This window comes from Saccoglossus kowalevskii, chromosome 15 (assembly GCF_978046115.1).
Source record: "Saccoglossus kowalevskii chromosome 15, keSacKowa6.1, whole genome shotgun sequence".
In the NCBI taxonomy this organism is placed as follows: domain Eukaryota; kingdom Metazoa; phylum Hemichordata; class Enteropneusta; family Harrimaniidae; genus Saccoglossus; species Saccoglossus kowalevskii.
In genome coordinates, this window is record NC_140655.1 from 18962258 (window position 1) to 18971564 (window position 9307).

The window sequence follows — 9307 nt, forward strand, 5'->3', positions numbered from 1 at the left end:
AATTTGTTAGAGATGGGTCAACAGAGAAGAAAAGAAGATCATCATCTAACTGTCTATTGTATCTTAGGTAACACCAATGAATTAGTCACTAGGAAACCAAACAATTCTCCTCTTTAACCTATAACTGTCGCTTGAAAAAAGGTCTGCAGGATTTTGCTTTTCTGAGTGAGTGGTTGTTTTGTAGAAAATTGAATGGGTAGACAACAGGTAATAAAATTTGAAGGCATAGATAAAGGCGGGTTAAATCAATGCTCGCTAGGATAATTTGACGTTTAAATGTGATGATCACATTTGATGAACAGAGACACATGTCACCGAAACCAGTTGCAGCCCTTGGAGGAGAAAAAACAAATTATGGCCGATCACTTATATCTTGTGTATAGACTCTAAAAAAATATCAGTGGGAATAAGGGACGACGTCAAAAGATCGATGTCGGATAAAAAACTTATTTCCTTTAGTTTGGGGGTGGGGGGGTTTTGACCTCAAAAAGTTTCCATCCTACAAAAACGATTTTATTTTTTAATGAAGTCAAAAAACTCTTGGAGTATTTGTAGTTCGTTTTTTTCTATCCAATCATGGACAGAAATAACCGAAAAGGGAAAAAAAACAACAGAAAAACGGTTTGGTTCGAGTGTAAATTTGTGCGTCAAATGAGGTGCATTTGTAAAATCTTTTTACACCCACCCGACAACCAACTGCTATGCAATACTACTGTTCGATTATCAATTTGTATTTAATGGTGAATGTAGTCTGACGCCATGCCCAATATTTATCAATTAAGTTTCAGTGGGGGGTAGGGGGGTTTGGAAAAAACTAAAGGAATTAAGTTTTTTATCCGACATCGATCTTTTGACGTTGTCCCTAAGTAAAACCTTAGATACATTCTTACTCACTTATTGTGCAAACTGAAACAAAGTTACAGATTTAGAGAAAATCAATTTTTAAAATCAGCCATAACGATCAACATCAATACCTCGCATTAAAATTTTGCATTAAGCAAATATTAAAAATTTTGAATACAATAATATCAAACCATCAGATCTCAGCATTCACAAAAGTTTTGTATTCACAATGGAAGGTTCAATTTATGATACCACTTTTAGTGCCTTTTTTCTGTAATTTCTTTGTTAATTTATGATTAATTTATGCAAGAAAACAACATCTAACTTTGGTGTTAAATATGCATACAAACAATAAAAAACAAAAGATTATTACTAATACATGATGTCAACAATGGGAATTGAATGTCGCCACAGAAACAAATGCTTTTAATAGCATTTTTCATTTTTAATATTTATACATTATGTATTGTTTTTGTCTTTCTATGAAATGTATTTACGTTATTTCTTTGCCACTGTACAGGATAGAGGTCATAATGGAATGTAGATAGATGAGTTGCTAGACTAGTATGCTACCTTATCAGTGTGTATTCACATACCACTACAAGCTATCTATTGTTACTGAGCCTTGGTTGTAACATTGTTTTGTGCGCACTTGATCCCCCACTTATTACAAATAAACTAAAAATGTATATACACAAAGTTCATCGTTTCATTCAAAAATTTTAATTTACTTATAACTTATTTTTTGCATGATTTTGTCTTTTTCAAAGTTAAAGTGCAAGTCTGGGGAGTACAGCCTCGGATGGTACATGCAATGTATAAGGTTTGAGTTGTAGCACCATCAGTTGGTTTCTATATATGCAAGAATGGGGGGGAGGGAGATTTCTCGCTCGCGTAATATGTTCGATGGTTTTCCTGGTTCCTGGCATTCTAATTAGCTAATGAATGTTTTCAAGGCATAATCCCTATGCAGATGAAAGTGGAACATTTACACCCGACCCCACAAATGTTTAAGATAATGCAAAACATGTCAATTACAAATGATTCATTTATTCACTTTCAATAAGGGTTATAATTTGCAATTAAAGAACAAGGATGTTAATAAAGCACATAGTTTTATATTTCACTTTTGATATGAACCGTTTTATAAATGAGGGGAATGAATGGGGCAGAAGAACAAATTTATTTCAGACCATCACAACAACATACTGTAAAATGACTAATATTCACTGGGTTTAAATTTCACTGATCAACCATTTCAGGCATATTCAGTAGGTTTTAAATTCACGGTTTTATCATTTAGATAATGTGTTCTATGCTAAATTTTACATATTCACTGGGTTTTAATTTAGCGCATTTTCCAGTCAGCGAAATAAGCAAAATTAAAAGCCAATGAATAATTAACCCTTTTACAATATACATCATAATACAAGTATCTTATATGTGCAACAGTAATTGGACAGGTAAAGATGTCCAAAAACGTTTGGTTTAAGGCTACTTAAATAAAAACTTGCAATAAGCGGAAGAGGAAGCTGCTGTCAATTCCTAGGAATACATCACTGAGTCACAGGACACTATGATTATGTTATTACACTGAAGTAAAAATTTTGATAGGCTGCATGTATTTCCTAATTAAGACAGACATACAGTAAAAGACCTCAGGCAAATGGCCACCCTGACCATGTTGAGAGTGATTGAAAGCAATTGTTTTTTCCCAAAAAATAATGTTCCATTGTCTCTGATTATCATATTCACTGCTACAAAAACCATAGTTACATGATCAGGAGAACAGTGGACGTGATAACAGGAGAGATTATGGAACACTATTTGATGGGAGAAACCAGACTCATGGCTCTCTCAATTTTAATGAAAATTTAGCAGTCAACTGCATCTAAGGACAATTAAGTATTGTGAAGTTCAAGCTCATGGAATCGATTCAGGTACCTTTCTTTTATTTCCTCTTTGTCGTTTATTTGATAAAATCTTTAACTCACTTAAATATGAATAATTTGTAAAGTTTTAAAATTTCAACATTATAGTAATTTTACAAGCAAATCAATCACACATACAAGTAAGTAGAGTTTGTCAAGTTACGTTTGTGTCATACTGTATTTCATGTTTTCTAATAATTTCAAGTTGTCTAACATACATACATACATACCTCATGGGAATTCAGAATATGTACGAGTAAATACACGTAAAATGAAGAGGACCCAAAGCTGATTTAAAAGATCTTACACTGATCTCAGCAATAACTTCACCATTAGATTCTAAACATTTTAATGAGTTCTAACAAAACAAGTAAAGTCTTAGATTCCAGCGTTTCTGAGCAATGAATGAAAAGACGACGTGATTTGCAATCATATTAATCTCACCTAAACTTTACTATCATTTAACTGTTTGTCGTGTTTACCCAACTCAATGCGTGATATTTAAAGATCTTAGTAATCAGCAACTAATTTTTAACTTCTAGTGATTTGAAAAAAATGTTCTCAAATAATATGTATGTAGAGATGTTAGTGGAAAGTGAAAGTCAACTTCAATAAATCCCCATCGTTCCTACTAAGCCTTATGTGTTATTTAGAGGTTATAAATGGTAAAGGGTATTTGATACATATAGCAGATACAAGACCTCTCTGGGGAAAATTAGCATATTGGGCAAAAGATATAACAGTGTCCCTTTAAGTGTGAGACTCTCAATATGTACACGTATATACATGTAGTTCTAATAACAATGTGCCTTTAAGTGTGGGACTCACCATATGTACATGTGCAGCTATAATAACAATGTCCCTTCAAATGTTGGGCTCACCATATGTACATGTGCAGCTATGGTGACAATGTCCCTTTAAATGTGGGACTCACCATATGTACATGTGCAGCTATGATAATGCCCTTTAAGTATGAAACTCGCCATATGTACATGTGCAGCTATGATAACAATGTCCCTTTAAAAAAATGGGACTCACCATATGTACATGTACAGCTATGGTGACAATGTCCCTTTACGTATGGGACTCACCATATGTACATGTGCAGCTATGATAACAATGTCCCTATAAATGTGGGACTCACCATATGTACATGTGCAGCTATGATAACACTGTCCATTTAAAAATGGGACTCACCATATGTACATGTACAGTTATGATAATGGCCCTTTTAGTGTGGGACTCACCATATGTACATGTGCAGCTATGATAACACTGTCCCTTTAAAAGTGGGACTCACCATATGTACATGTACAGCTATGATAATGGCCCTTTAAGTGTGGGAATCACCATATGTACATGTGCAGCTATGGTGACAATGTCCCTTTAAATGTGGGACTCACCATATGTACATATGCAGCTATGATTATATAACAATATCCCTTTAAATGTGGGACTCACCATATGTACATGTGTAGTTGTGATGACAATGTCCCTTTAAGCGTGGGACTCGCCATATGTACATATGCAGCTATGATTATATAACAATGTCCCTTTAAGTGTGAGACTCTATATATGCGTGTGTGTAGTTGTGATGACAATGTCCCTTTAAGTGTGGGACTCACCATATGTATATATGCAGCTATGATTATATAACAATGTCCCTTTAAGTGTGGGACTCTCTATATGTACATGTGTAGTTGTGATGACAATGTCCCTTTAAGCGTGGGACTCGCCATATGTACATATGCAGCTATGATTATATAACAATGTCCCTTTAAGTGTGGGACTACCATATGTACATATGCAGCTATGATAACAATGTCCCTCATCATCATCAGTTTTGGACATATGCTGTAAAAACGTTAGAATGAAAATGTCTCTATGTTCCTTTAGAATTGACACTCAACACATGCCTACTCCCCTTACCACTTTCACCAAACATTTTTCTCACCAAACATTTTTCACATCTACAAATGTTTTAAAACTTTTTGTAAATTTTTGATTGTTGCAAGGTCATTTAGAGTCCAAACAGACACAATGTCATAGATCTTACTTAGTAGGCTTGGATCAAAAGCTTGGATCAACATTTAGAATGGTCTCAGTAAATATGTGCAATAAAAGTCTGCCAAGGTCAGACAGGTATTACTGCTATACATATGAATACATCTATATAACACGCCACTGAATAGTTCAACTTGTAGAAAGCAACCCAGACAAGCAAGTTGAGAAGTTGAAACTTTAAAACAATTTTTCCACACTAGTAAAGTTGCCTAGGTAGATACATAACAGTGTAACAAATGTGAGTTTACAAAGAATGAAGGAAATGGTTTACAACATAAAAAAAAACTTGGTTAATATTTTTTCTTATTACTTTTTTTTTAAATTCAAACATTTGTATATACTGAAGATGAATTCCTTACCATCAGCATCATCCCTCCTCTAAAGTATTGTGTTTTTTTAAAAATAAGAAATGACCTTAATAACTTTCCTGCGAATATTTTTTTTCTATAATTTTGAGCCAAACAGACATACCGGGGTACATGTAATTCGTCCATTACCAGCAGGTCTTAATCAAAATTGCCAAAAACTTTTTAAAAATGTATACAGTATTGTATTTGCAAATGTGACAAAAGTTGACAATGGGTTTTATAATGATTAAATAACCAAAATGTTCCAAATAAAACACAAAATGTACAGGATTCAGAAATAAACCGGAAGTAAGAAAAATAGAACATAACCGCCTGTAACTGAAAAGATGATACAGCAGAGTGTTTTCCTACCTGTTACGCTGCTTTACAAAGTCTGCTACGCACAGCCACACATAGTAACTAAGGCATTGTAAAGTTGGACCTCATCCAACTACTTCAGAGTCTACCCCATGAAATAAACTTACTGGTTGCCATAGCAACACTGTAGTAACATAAAAACTGTTGCAATTATCCAGATGAACTAGTTTAACTTTATTTGTAAATTATAATGGATTACCACGAAATATATTGACGAGTCACCTGCCATTGTTCGTGTCTGGTCCCCGGGTATTACAATAACGCTGAACACACATGTGATCAAAGGAACCGGGAAAAATTAAGTAATATACCGGTACTGATGATTACAACTTTGATTAATTGCAGTGTTTACATCATTTGCTATCATAAGGAGAAGTATAGACATTATATTACAACTTTAAACAAATCAGGAATGACTGAACTTTTTATTTATAAATTACTAGTTGTTACCTAAAGATGTATGTACATGTATTAGAAAAAATACAAAAACATTTATTGTAAATTGTGAAAATGGGGGTGCTTTAAAAAAGAAAAAATAGTTTGAATAGAACTTACAAAAGCTGACAATTAGATACAGAATACTAATATCTCTAAATAGGCCCAGCGTGGCCCAGAATAACAAACAATAAAGAGGAATTGCAGATCATCTGTAATTGATTATAGGGAGAATATACAGAATCAACACACGTTGGGGTCAACTCGGAGTCACTGGTCAAGCCTTGCCATATATACAAATATTATACACTTTCGTATAAGCTAATGCTGACATTAAAAAAAAAAAATTCTGAAAAGTTTTGATTATAGAACATTTGACTGAAGGATACGTATTGGATGCAGTGAATAGTTAACGAAACAATGGCTATTGTTATGGTCTTTAATAAAACTCACTATTGTAAGTGTTAGTGACTATTGTGTTAGTGACTAGATATAGTGGTGCATCTTCAATTCTTTTAGATTACCTAGTACATTTTTCTCTCTAGTTGATGCAGTTTTTTTTCATTCATATTCTCACTCAAATGAATTTCAAAGACCAAAAATGATGAAGTATTTGAAATGTGGGACAGGCTAGACATTTAAAAAAGAAAAAGCTCTTAGACCCCCAAAATAAAACCACAACAAATTTTCATACAATCAGACAACGTTGCTGAAGTAAATTTGTAGAAAGCATTTGTAAATCTCCCCTCCAGAATGTACGATAATGTATCATTAGAAAACGTGTGAACCCAAACATATACATGTATTTAATATGTGGCATTGTGAAGACTATAAAAAAGTTCCAAAAGCAAAATTGATTTTGTCACAAAAGACCCAGAAATTATTAAACTTTTTTTTCAATAAAATGAACTATCCACGTAAATATAGAAAACAAATTGAAGCTCATTCTGATCAATAGTGCAGACAACCTATTTTATAACACAAAAAAAGTTACAAACAGATACCGTAAAACTGGAACAAGCCTACAATTCAGACTGTGGGGGCGCTGTTACAATTCAAACTCAAAACTCAAAACGAATGTGCATCTAATACATATTTGCTTTATAAGTATGCGCTAATGTAAATGACAAAGGTGTGTCAGAGTCGTATGGTTAAAATAAGTTGCCATTTACTAATAATGATTACTGTAGAATACTTTATTTTCGCTATTTTCACTGAAGGGATGATTCCGTGAAAATAAAATCCAGCGAATATACTTTTTTCCTATATTTCTCATTTAACTCATCAAAAATCAGTGAAAATAAATTCCATACAAAACGCCCAAAAAGCCTTTTCAGCAAAAATTAATTCCAGCGAAAATAAAGTATTCCACAGTAATTAAATGCAATGTTATGCTTAAACCTATTAGAAATGCACTTTCAAAGAAGAATATAAAGTTTGCATGCTATTCTACATTTTGTAATAAACTATATGACTGCAGCACCGAGTGACTATCTCCTTAAATCATATTTTTTTTTGTCAAAATAGTGTATGATTTTATGATATCGTTTTGATATAATTTTATTTGTAGAAATTAATATAGTGATAAAGGCAGTAAAGCAATGTAGCAGAAAAGTACATGTAACCAAGCAGTCAACCATAAACATTAAGTTGGTCACAACCTTTATAAATCTTTCTCACTTTTATGAGAAGCTTTCCCTTATATGTCTCTTTCTATCAAGGTCCTTGAAAACAGCAAGAATGAGTGCACCAAACAAAATTAAAAAAAATTAAAAGTGTTTATGCAAAGAACAAAAGAAAACAATAAAAGTGATTACATAGGACTAAGGAAAATGTAGAAGTAGTTACACTGAACAAAAAAATCAATTACACTGAACAATAGAAGACAATAGAAAGGAATGGCAGTAAATGTCAGTCTGAACTACTTCACAGCAAAAGTATTTGAATCATCCTTGATGTACACAGTAAAAGCTGTACAGGATAAAACATTGTTTGGCAATTAGTTGTTTGCAATTAATGTTCTAATGTACCACAAGAAGTTAACTTGCGCTGGACACATTCTGCAAGCGTTAATTCAACTTCATAACTAAGAATGAAGGTAGTAAGAATAAGGCTTGCTAATATACATATATTACAGCCACTAACCAGGCCATCTTTTCTCGTGTGATGACAGTGTCAATTTGGATATTTAATTCCATGTAAACAAGTTTTCCAACTCTAATTTGGGTGCAACACAAGAATTCTTTGACAAAATATACAATTTTACATTACCTACAGGTGAGATTATGCTAATTTATTTTGTGAAAAATGGTAAAATTTCATTGGAAGTGAAAGTTTGGAAAGATGAAACTGGAGTTCTGGTTACTTTAGTTTCTTTAGTTTGATTGATGGCTATAATTGTCATCATGAAACGTAGTACAACCAATAAGGGAGAAGAAAATGAACAACAAGAATTCGGAAATGTCAGGCCTTCAGCAGTAAAATCATAAATGGTCAATGCTTTGTTTTTTAGGTAAGGGAATAAGCTGTTATAGCTAAGATAACAAAAACACAAGTTCCTGGCAACAAACTCGGTCTTCCAAAAATGTCTCTACAATTGTTCACCTGCAAGTAGGCCACTTCTTTGGGTAAATTTGTTTTAAACTAAGATACTCAAATGTCAATGAAACTCTTTTGTTCATGCCCACTAGTTGCACACAGCTGAATGAATAGAATATTTGTTTTCACAGAATCTTGAGACACCTACATACACGTACATGTATGTACACTTATAAAATACATGTACTTTATTTTCGCTTGGAATTAATTTTTGCTATTTTCGCAGAAGTAATGATTCCATGAAACTAAAATCCAGCGAATTTATCTTTTTTCTTATATTTTACATTCAACTTGTTAAAAATCAGTGAAAATAAATTCTATACAAAACACCCCAAAAGAAAAGTCTTTTCAGCGAAAATAAATTCCAGCTAAAATAAAGTATTTTATAGTATATGAAAGTGGAGCATAGATAATGTGAAGTATATTCGCTGGATTTTATTTTCATGGAATCATCCCTCCAGCGAAAATAGCGAAAATAAATTCAAAGCTAAAATAAAGTATTCTACAGTATATATATTTATTTGACTATATGGATAAGAGTTGTAAAAGTTTAACCAAATAACTACCAGTACACTGTGAGCTACTGTAAACTATTGAATCATCATTGCCATAAATTTCATATTTAAATACAGGGCTACATGTTCACTAATGTTGAATTCTTTTTAAATCAATTTTTATATTTCATGTACTTTTATTATTTACTTTATTAAT